We start from the raw sequence: 12,146 nt of genomic DNA on the forward strand, positions 1-12,146 counted from the left end.
GCAAATTCCCCAGAGCTATGGATTACCAAAAGCAAACACAGGAGACACCATAAAAGAGGTAAAAGAGCAGGAATTTTGAATAGACTAAGGAAGAGGGGGAGCAAAACAACCCTGCTCCCTTCGATCTTCCTGACTAACTTGCTCTAACATCTGTAGTTATGAAAACCTTTGAAAGGCTAGTGTTGTCCCATTTGAAAACCATAATGGATATGCTGTTAGACCCCCCTGCAATTTGCATACCGAGCAAATAGATCAACAGATGATGCTGTTAATATGGCTCTGCACTACATCCTACAACATCTTGAATCTCCAAAGACCTATGCAAGGGTCCTCTTTGTAGACTTTAGTTCAGTATTCAATACCATCTATACCGGACATTCTTCTAACTAAACTAAATCAGCTAGCGGCACCTGAACACACTTGTAAGTGGATCACAAGCTTCCTAACAGACAGGAAGCAGCAGGTAAAGCTAAGCAAAATCACATCAGATACCTGTACAATTAGCACAGGGGACCAAAGATGTGTGCTTTCTCCACTTTTCTTCTCTTTATAGACCAATGACTGCATCTCAAATGATCTATCTGTTAAACTACTGAAGTTTGCAGATGATACAATTGATTGGTCTCATTCTAGACAATGATGAATCCACATACAGATGGGAGGTTGAACAACTAGCCTTGTGGTGCGACTGGAACAATTGGGAACTGAACACACTCAAAACCGTAGAAATGGTGGTGGACGTTAGGAGAAATCCTCCCATACTACCACCTCTTACAATACTAGACAACACAGTAATCAACATAGAGACCTTCAAATTTCTAAGTTCTACCATATCACAAGATCTAAAATGGACACCCAACATCAAAAACGTCATCAAAAAAGCACAACAAAGAATGTTCTTTCTGCGCCAACTCAGAAAGCTCAAACTGCCCAAGGAGCTGCTGATACAATTCTCCAGAGGAATTATTGAGTCTGTCATCTGCACCTCTCTACCTGTCTGGTTTGACTCTGCAACCCAACAAGACAGACACAGACTTCAGAGGATAATTAGAACTGCAGAAAAAATAATTACTAGCAACCTGCCTTCCATTGAGGACCTGAATACTGCATGAGTCAAAAAGAGGGCTGTGAAAATATTTACAGACCTCTCACATCCTGGACATAAACTGTTTCAACTCCTACCCTCAAAATGACACTATAGAGCACTGCACACCAAGACAACTAGACACAAGAACAGTTTTTCCCCGAACGCCATCACTCTGCTAAAAAAAAATAATTCCCTCAACACTGTCAAACTATTCACATTAGGCTGCATTACTATTGCTATTGGTCTTCTCATTGTTCCTGTTGCCCATCTCCTCCCTCTTGTGACTGCATGACTGTAACTTTGTTGCTTGATATTGATCAATATTGATATTGATATTGATTGTTTCCTAGTATGATTTGATTGCTTATTGTACCATATGACTGTCACTGGGTGTTGTGCCCTGTGATTCTTGATGAGTGTATCTTGTCTTTTTATGTACACTGAGGGCATATGCACTAAAGACAAATTCCTTGTGTGTCCAATCACACTTGGCCAATAAAGAATTCTATTCTATTCTATTCTATTCTATTCTATTCTATTCTATTCTATTCTATTCTATTCTATTCTATTCTATTCTATTCTATTCTATTCTATTCTATTCTCACCAATCCGTTGGCAACAAATTTCATTTACCTCACAATGTTCATTAAATCTTTAGCTGCCTTGTAGTTTGTTCAAACCTTTTGCCATTAGAATTCTATTTAAAAAAAACTTGTCCTAAAAGACTAGAAGCATTGCCTAAGTCCAAATCCCAACAAAGATCATCCAGTACTGCAACCAATGCCATTTCTGCCCATGCGGTACCTGACTGATTATCTGGAATGATCCAGATAATTTATCTGTAGTAGAATACTTGATAACTACATCCCTAGTTCAATAACTTCCCTAGAAAGACTGAAAAATTGAAGGCTTTTCAGTTTCTTTCAAGGTTGCAGGTATTGCCCCCACTCATACACATATATACCAAGAAATGGTGACTGTTTGGTATAGTAGTTAATGAGATGGACTGGCATCACCAGAGATGACCAGTTAAGCCAATGACAGTCAGAGGCCTTTATATATCAAGCCTCTACTACTCATACTCCAGACTATACAGCCCCCCCACCCAATTCCAAAACCCCTTTCCTAGCATTTACAACATCTCAGCTGTCATCTGACAGCATTTTTCCCAGGCCCTCAAAGTTATCCCTTGTGAGAGGGATGCCAGGATCTTTCGCTGTGGACTCACTTTCCATCAAACCTCATGAGTCTCAACTACTGTCACTGCTGCTACTCTCAATTCTTTTTGGCTCTGTGGAAGTATTGCAAATCCGAGGATGAAAAAAACCCTAAATTTGTATCACTACATAATCTACCATTCTCATAGGTGATCTTCCTTATAGCCAATACCACCCAAGCACATTCTGTCACACAAATGCTCAAAACAGGTAATTTTTCAATACTGTGTTGCAAAAAGAAAAAAAAAATTACATAATGCACTAGAGCTGGCTAAATTTCCAGAACATATGAAAAGGTCATCAGCAAAAATCTAAACTACTGATGCATAAATCAACCTGGTGCAGTTCATTAGAGGAAATGAGGCAACTGCATACATATAAAATGATGAACATAAATATTTCAGATAACATTTTTCTTCACCAGTGCAAACACTGCACTGAAAATCCTCTCAAACAATATGGCACGGATGCATGCACAATAATTCCATGTACTGCAACACCCAAACAAAAAAAGGTTTACATTTACATTTGGTTTCTTGTCTGTAGTAGGTTACAAATAGAGGTTGCCTACAATATAGCCATAATAGTGGTGTAGCTGTAATACCATAACTAATGTAAGTGTTGACGATATGCTCATGGGTGCCAGACTATCCACCACATACTCAGGAGATGTTGAAGATTATTCTACAATATAGAAGATGCTACAATGAAATAATATAAATTGTCAAATTATCAAAACCTTGCAAGATGTCACACCCAGTTTTACTTTAGATTGCTAGCTGTTCTGTATTCCAAATTTCTAGATAGGTAAATAATATGGATGTTGATACAGAAATAGATATAAAGAAATAAGTCATATCTTGATGATGGACTTTGTGCATCATCTGACTTGCCACTGGTACAAAGAAAATGCTAAACTAGATTCAGTAAGCTTTTTGGTCTGATTCAGTAGATTTCTTCTTAAATTCTTATGTTGAAATGAATTTTTACATTAACTTGCAATGTCAGTCTAATTTTAATTTCTTCATCCTTTGGATAATGTATAATGTAATGTTTAATTTGATAGAGTTATAATGATATTTCCTTGTTTTTTTCTTTTTCTGAAAAATAATCATTGTAATGTCCAGTATGCAATCCATGCTTTAAAAAAAAAAGCTTTTAGTTGATGGATTGCATAGTCAGTGATACAGTAGCAATCATGTTCCTCCAGTTGTGAGGGAGTATGATTTTCACAATCCCTGACCACTGGCCATGTGGATTTAATAGAAGGCATTCTGTTTTCTTCTCCTGGCCAGAAGTATACAAATTGTAAAATTGGCTGCATGTTGCTCTGGGACTGAGGACAACTCTTTTAAGTAAACAATGATTCTAAGATGAAATATTACAATACCTGGCAAATGAACAAAGAAAACCATAGTCTAAAGATACACAAGTGAGCTATAGATATATTGAAGAGGGTGGCTTTCTTTCTTACAGCAACTCTCAGGCACAAAGAATCAGGATCGCTTGTGAATTCTAGTTCAGAAGATTTATTGCTCTAATCTATACACAAGAATCTGATCAACTGAGGTCAACACTAAACTAATGCTAGATAAGAGTTAATGGAATTCAAAGGGAGGGCTAGGCTTGGAGTGTTTATGGACACATAATGATTCTGGGCTGAGTCCTCTCTTGACTCTGTCTGCTCTTCTCCTACGGCAACTCACCATGCCATCTCCCTATTTTGTATTCAAAAAAGAGATATGCTAGCTTGGAATTATGGGAATTTTAGTTCATTATATGAAGACGTTACCTAGGAAAAGTTGTCTTGAAAGATTTTTTTTTTTTTGCAGTTTGAATGCAAGAATGCAGAAAACCAATCTCCTGAGCCTCTTAGATCATGACCAATGTGTATGAGACTCATACAAAGGCTACTTTCAAGGTCCTTACCGGTCAGTATAACTTTCATCCTGAAATGTCTACAAAACTTTATCAGACATATCACTTGTTCTTTGTTGAAAAGATAAAATACATTGAACCATATTATTTCCTCAAGTTTGAGAGGTTGTTTGGTTTTTGCTTGTAGCCCACATAAATCTGGCAAGAGTGATTTCTCATATTTGAATGTACTTGATGTCAAGGATTTAAAGATTACCTTCAAGTCTTGGCCAACTACTGTTTGCCTTGATACTTGGCATTCATCATTTATGAAAGGTTATTTTCACTTTCTGAGCCTAGTGTTAACCCACATAAGCAATCATTCCTGATTTTGAACTGTTGCAAGTCAGTGTAAAATCTGCTGTGGTGAGATTTTTAATATATTTATTAGGTACGTAGATAGGCGGGGAGGGAGGTACACAGACAGACAGACAGACAGAATCTTCAGGTCCCTATGGAATCCCTCAGAAGAATGGCTATCAAGCAATATTACTTATAAAACTATAAAATTTATTTGTTTGTTTGTTTGTTTATTATGCTCCATCACCATACAAGAATCTAGTGTGATGGAATCAATGGCTACAACTTGGAATTGGTTTGAGGGAAGAAATGTCTCAGGTCAAACTCTTAGGTCAATATCTACCATTTCCCAAGGGAAGGCAGACAGTCCAGCAAGATTTTTGTAATATAAATTACAACAATAAAATATCTGTTAGAGTCTATTCATAAATGCTTCTGGTTGCTTGCACCGACATTAATCAAGAAGAAAGGAAGAATCTACCTTTTAACATCAGCCATCAATAGTAAAAAAAAAAAAAAGTAATCAAAACTAGCACTTGGTAGAGCAATCAAGGCCTTGGAAAATATATTCAAATGCAGTAATGTCTCCCTACCTACAAATATCAAAATCATGCAAGCTATGGTACTCCCTTCATGTTGGAGTGCAACCATCCAAGTTCGGAGGAGCGCTCAAGCGAGGAATCAGCATGGACTAACCACATAAACACAGGAGGGTTAGGTCTGACCCACTCTGAATGCCTTAAAGCCTTATCTGCTTGTTTCCAGATGAAAGCTGCCAGTTTTGAGGGATTACTATGTAATCTGCAGAGAACAATAAATTAGCTAGTTGGAACTCTACATGTGTGGGTCTGATTGTTGGCATCTGACACTATGACACTGAATGGAAGTTTAAGTTTAAGAAGCAGGATAGGAAGATTATTGATACTTTTGAACTTTGGTGTTGAAGAAGACTTCTTATAATACATGGATAGCCAATAAAACAAAGAAATAGATCATTGAACAAATCAATGCAGCAGAGTCCTCACTCAAGGCAAAAGTGGCCAGATTAAAATTATCCTACTTTGGACACATTATGTAAAGATCTAAATCTTTGGAAAGCTCTAACACTGGGAAAAGTGAAAAGAAAGAGAAGAAGATGGTGACCAGCTGCAAGATAGAGGAACTCAGTTATAGTGATGGTGAGTACACCGTTGGAAGGCTTGAAAGACCAGATTAGAGATAGATCATCATGGGAAAAGAATCTTATGTGGTCACTTGTAGTTGATAGCATTATGATGCACATAATCAATCAATCATTTAATCTATAGGAGTAAAATGCCTCCCAGAAGCCAATCAGTCCCATTTCATTTTGAATGCCCTCATTCCCAGCATCTTAAAAACATAGAAATTTCAAACATATAGTTTTGGCTAATTGGGAATAGTGATTGGGATGGATTAGAATGTGGTTTCCTTCTGGGAAATATTTTTCTCCTGTTTCTACCCTTAAAAATAAAAAATGGAAAAAATATTTTTGACTACACCCCTTCTTGATTGCTTAAATTTTGTCCACCTTTGATCTATGTGATAGATTCCAGAGTGCCTTTTCCAAGTAATCACTGGTCCTATCTCAGACAATCATGCAATCCTAAGAAAAGCTTGTGATGGATAAATTTATATCTAGTCATGGATATAGTATATGGAAACAATCAATTCTCTGAGTGATTTACCAAGTCTGGTTCTAAGTGTTCTTATTCTCTTTTTACATTAAAAACCTCTGGTGTTTTGCTTGATAATATTGGAATTTAGACAGTGTGACAGATTGTAAACATAATTGTTTTTCCTTAGTACCCAAGAGTATAGTTCATTATGGGCACTGTACAATATTTGAAATGTTGTCTGGTATTACTCTGGAGAAAGATACCAGACCTTATTGGAGCCTAAAAAGCAACTCAAGGATGCCAGTTTCTGATATCTACACTAGTTCTTCAAATCTCAAGCCATAAATGGCTCCAAAGATAAAACAACTATATTTCATTATGCCTAGAAAGAGACAAATCAACAACCAACTTGTCTGATGAAACAACTGTATAATAAACATTTGCATAAAAAGCAAGTATACAGCCCTAAGCATGTGGGGAATATGTAATGGGGAATCTTCCCTGTATATATTGCATGTATTTGACTTGCATCTCTATTGTAAATTTGAGAAAAATATAACTATGTCATCCATGATTATTACAGAAATCTCAGAATGATTGGTGATCCATGGTATGACGAGCTCCTACCCACTGCTGTTAAGAATCGTCTCTCTCTATTGTCTAGCGAAATCAAATTATTTTAAACAAATAATGAAATAGAATAGTTTATGGGAGTCAAGAAGATCCAAGACAAGACTTACAGGATCATTTAACTGAGTTTGTCCAAGATACTGAATCACAAATAAGCCAATCATATTTTAGTCTAACACATTTTACACACTTAGTCATGGTTATCAATTTGTGCTATGGTATGTCATATCAATTCAGATAATTGGGTTTACAGAATTCTGAATGTGAACCATGCATTTATATGGACACATTATTAAAAGTTAGCATTGAATCCAGTGATATAAAAAAAAAACCTAGACAATTTTACTAAAATGAACAGCCTAAAAATATTCAAAGCAATGAAACTTTGTTTAAAAAATGTCTTTGGAGCAGATCATGACAGTACCACACAGTCACATGGTATATTTTTCCTTAACATCACCCAGTTGCTTGGCAATGGAAGCTCCTAAAGATACCTGTAAACTGGATGACCTCTCCAAGTTTACCTTTAAATGACAAAGGAAAAAAAATCTCCCTTTGCTCCTTCGTGTGATCCACTACCATGATTATTCTAATCATTATAAAAAGGAAAGAAAAGGTCTTGATCAATCATAGCTGAAAAGAGAACAGCAGAAGTAGAATAATACAGGTACAAATCAATTAGGTAGCTCAAAGAACAGGGATGTAGACCAGCTTCTGAAAAGGCAATAATTCAAATCTATCTGGTACTCATGACCAAAGAAAACAAAAGGAAATATATCAAATCATCTTTTCCTGAGTTAAAGTAGTCTGATAGTGTTCTCTGAAATCTGAAATACTGTCTCAACTCTAGCTAAGTGCTATTGTTATTGAAAATGCTGAGGATTGAGTTTGAGAACTAATTTGCTTTATCACTAAGCTACAACTATTCCAAAATGCTTTACCTAAGATTACCATGGAAATTTTCTTTAAAAAATGCTTTTATGTTAATTTGTTTATAGCTATTTCCTCTACAGTATAGCCCAGATTAATAAAACATATGCTGAATAACAACAATTATATAACAATAGTTCTGAAAAAACCTCTGGCCACATTAGGAATGGACAGAATCTCAAGCCATCAATTACGAAAAAAATTGCATTATTTGGAACAGCGCATATTAAAATCATATCATATTGAAGTAACCTAGATCTTTATGACGTATTTAATATCAAAAGTACCAAATCCAGTGATAACTATCTGGTAAACTATGCATAGATAATATGTAATAATAGTAACAGCTAGACAACCTGTGCCCCATTGGGTCATTGTTTCATAAACATAATCAGAGATACAAAATGGCTGCAGGTGAGCAAAAAAGTAGTGGGAGCAACTTCTGTCTTCCTGCTGTTTACCCATTAAGTTTTCTTGTGGGAAGCTGTCAGGGAGCATTAGAAATCCTTCCTTCCTTCCTTCCTTCCTTCCTTCCTTCCTTCCTTCCTTCCTTCCTTCCTTCCTTCCTTCCTTCTTTTCTTTTCTTTTCTTTTCCTTTCCTTTCTTTCCCTTTCCTTTCCAGCAGGCAAGTAAGTGATTGCTGCTGGATGGAAGAGGAAGTGAGATTGTCAGATTGGCTGAGAAACTGTCAGAGAACTCTGAAAATGAAGATCATGTGACTACAGCAGCAGCCAGGCAGTGCAGCAACAGTCATTAGTGTTGAAGCAGCCAAAACTTTCTCAAATTTCATTCTCTTAGGAATCATGGGGCCCAGATTTTGGACACATTCTATAACTTAACCCACTTGAGGTAGCTTGTTTCAAAAATTGGTTGTCTATTCAGCAAATTTATATAACTGCCTAACTCACACATAGTGACTTCAGGCAGCTTACAACATTGAAAAAAAATGTAAAGATCCACTATATAATAAAACACATTTAAAAAAATAAATCCCTCTCCTCATGACATCAACAATACAAGCAAATCAGCCACTTGATCGGCTCCATTTCCATTTATGGTTCCAGGCCTTCTGACAAAGCCATGTTTTAGGACCTTTTGGAAAAGCAGCAGGGTGGGGGCCAACCATACCCCATGGAGAATGATGTTCCATAAAGAAAGGGCCAGCCCCAAGAAGGCCTTTTTTGTGATCACGCCAGATGGCAGTCCTTAATTGATGGGACCCATAATATGCCCCGCCTTCCTTTCCTGGTAGGTCAGACAGATGTAATAAGGGAGAGGAGGTCCTTCAAATAATCTGGCCTAAATCATGCAGGGCTTCAGCATGTTGAATTGTACCTGGAAGCAGATTGGCAGCCAATGCAACTCTCAGATGTGACACATGAGCAAGTCTAGGGTGGTGCAGAATTGTTCACACTGCTGCATTCTGAAGTAGCTGAAGCTTCCAAGTACTCTTCGAAGAGTACCTTGGTTCAAAAATTGTTGCCCAATGATGCACTGTTTTGCCCAATTAAAGGTCATTACAATGAGAGTTTTAGTAGTTATACTTTGGTATGATTATCTCCAGTTGGGCATAGATGAAAATGGCACACTTTTAACATTATGAGGATTTGTTTTTTCTGCAACTATGTGGAGCAGAATGTTCTACAGGCTCCTCTGAAATAATGATTCTTGCTTTAGCAGTCTTGTATTTCTAACTCTGATGTGAATAATTTCTGAGCAGTACATCATCCTCTTCGCTAGATTATTTCACGGGCTCTTGCATTAAACAAATCTGAAGTTTCTAGGCCAATCTATGTTTTAGATATGAGGGGAAAATAGCATTAGGCAATGCTAACTAAATTTAAATAGTGCTTACTTCCCCTAAAATTCATTCTTCAGAAATGGCATTTTTGATTACCCACACATATTCATGTGGTCATCATCACAGAGCTCATCTGTATAATTTGAAGTTCATCTACACATTTCATGAGCATCTGGTAGCTAGAACAAAAGTCTCCAGCTATTGTGAAATAATGCCAGCAAAGACAAATGTTTTACAATGCTTTACTTTCAAAGAAGTGTTATGTTAAGATACATTGCACAACTGATGCACTGAAAATAAACTGTATGACAGAATTTACTGCCCCTTAAATTGTGCTCCAGTACATTGCATGAACTAATACCATTTCATTCTTTTTTGCTCTGTATTGCAAAAAGTAAAGAAGAAACAAAACACAAAGACAGTTATAATGCAAATACATACAAAGACAACTGCATGCAAAGTGCTTACAATTGAAAAAAATGCAACAGAAGGAAAGGAAACAAAGGAGAATATGCCATTGTATCAACTAATAGTTACAATTATATATATATATATATATATATATATATATATATATATATATATATATATATATATATATATATATATATATATATATATATATATATATATATATATATATATATATATATTGCTCAGCGGTTACAATTCTATATATATTTATGTAAATATTGCCAGCATGATGGCTCAGTGGTTAGGATGCTGGGCTTGTCAGAAGGAAAGCTGGCAGCCCAGGTTTAAGACCTAAACACTATAGGAAAGAGTGAGCTCCTGTCCTCGCCCCAGCTCCTGGCAATCTAGCAGTTTGAAAGCACGCAAATCAGTGTAGATAAATAGGTACCACTTTGATGGGAAAGTAACAGTGCTCTGTAACATCATACTGGCCACATGATGCACCTATAGTAAACAATGACTAGCAGAGTAAAAGCCACAGGGTCTCCTTATCTTTATGTAAATATTATTTGTGTGTGTGTGTGTGTGTTCATTTCTAATACATGTACATAACTGTCATTTTTTAAAATGTCTGCTTCTTGCCTAGTTTTTATAAACCCGATTTGATAGTTTTTAATAACATATTACTTGCTGTAATCTATTTGCTAACACTGCTGTTAAAATTTTTGCATCAACATTGATCAATGAGATTGGATGATAATTGGCGCACTGAGTGTGATCTTTACCTGTTTTTGGTATAACTGTAATATAAGTCTGATTAAATGCCACTGATAAAATTCCCTTATCAAATATCCCATCATACAATTGACAGAGTTTGGGAATCAAAAGATCTATAAATGTTTTATACCGTCCAATAGGGAACCGATCCACTCTTGATGTTTCACCACATGCCATTTTTAAAATTATCTGTTTAATCTGAACCTCAGGTAGTGGAGCAAATTAAAATACTTTTGTGTATTACATAAACGTGGTAGGTTAATTTTATTTTTTAAAAGCCTCTATGGTTTCATTTGATACATTCTCTGGTTTGGTATGTAATTCTGAATGCAATTTTAAAAAATTGTCAATTTATACCCATTGAAGTTATGTATGTATTTCATCTCTTTCACCTCTAATAGTTGGAATCAGTGCCCTAACTTTCTTTTGCTTTAGGCAATTAGCCAAAACCATTTTCCCAGTATCTCTGTCACAAACATGTTGGCATGAATTCTGTTTGCTGTTTTAATAAAGTATTTAATTCATACTTCTTTTTCTGTATTTCTCTATACAAAATAATAGATTGGCATCTAACTATCTGTAGCCATAAATATTTCAGTTCATATTTCAAATTATTTTCCCTTTATTTTTAATCTTATTTATATATGATGCATGAGCAATAATTCATCCTTTAATATATGTTTTATATGTTTCCCATGGGGGTAGATTTAAATTCTTATTCAATACATTGGGAGAAGGCACCATTAGGAAAGATTTCCTTAAAATTAGGCCTAAGAAACTAAGCTAATTTTGTCAATATTCCCAATTTGTGCCTGAGTCACAATGCCTGGATTTAATAAAAAATGTTCTTGTTTGCAGTACTAGACATGTTTTTAGACTGAGCTAGGCTTAGTGGTTGAGCACTAGGGTTGCCGTCTACATGGGGCTGCCCTTGAAGACCACTCGGAGGCTTCAGCTGGTGCAGAATGCGGCCGCACAGGTTGTGGTGGGATTATCTCAACGCTTCCATGTTACACCTCTCCTACGCGACTTGCATTGGTTGCCGGTTGCCCTCCAAGTGAGATTCAAGGTGCTGGTGATTACCTATAAGGCCCTATATGGCTTAGGCCTGGGATATTTGGGGGGCCATCTGCAGCCAGCAACAGCTGCCCATCGCCCAGTGCGTTCCCACAGAGAGGGCCTCCTCAGGGTGCCGTTGGCCAGACAGTGTCGGCTGGCAACCCCCAGGGGGAGAGCTTTCTCTGTGGGTGCACCTACCCTTTGGAATCAACTGCCCCTGGAGCTCCGGGTGGCCCCCCACCTCCGCTCTTTCCGTCGCGATCTGAAAACGTGGCTGTTTCGTATGGCTGGCCTGGACTGATGGGGTTTTAATTTTTAACTTGTTAGTCTTAATTGCACTTTTAACTGTTAAATTATGAGATTTGGATTTAATTTCT

The 12,146-nt window shown here is 36.7% G+C and overlaps 1 long non-coding RNA gene across 1 annotated transcript in view; it reads left to right on the forward strand.

Annotated features, from left to right (window-relative positions):
* LOC132711237 (uncharacterized) overlaps positions 1–12,146 on the forward strand; it is a 66,249-nt gene that overhangs the window by 17,586 nt on the left and 36,517 nt on the right. The window contains exon 3 of the long non-coding RNA XR_009622072.2: positions 4,137–4,235. This is a non-coding gene — a long non-coding RNA (uncharacterized LOC132711237). The remainder of the gene's footprint in view (positions 1–4,136; positions 4,236–12,146) is intronic.

This window comes from Pantherophis guttatus, chromosome 3 (assembly GCF_059756535.1).
Source record: "Pantherophis guttatus breed Tessera chromosome 3, ASM5975653v1, whole genome shotgun sequence".
NCBI lineage: Eukaryota > Metazoa > Chordata > Lepidosauria > Squamata > Colubridae > Pantherophis > Pantherophis guttatus.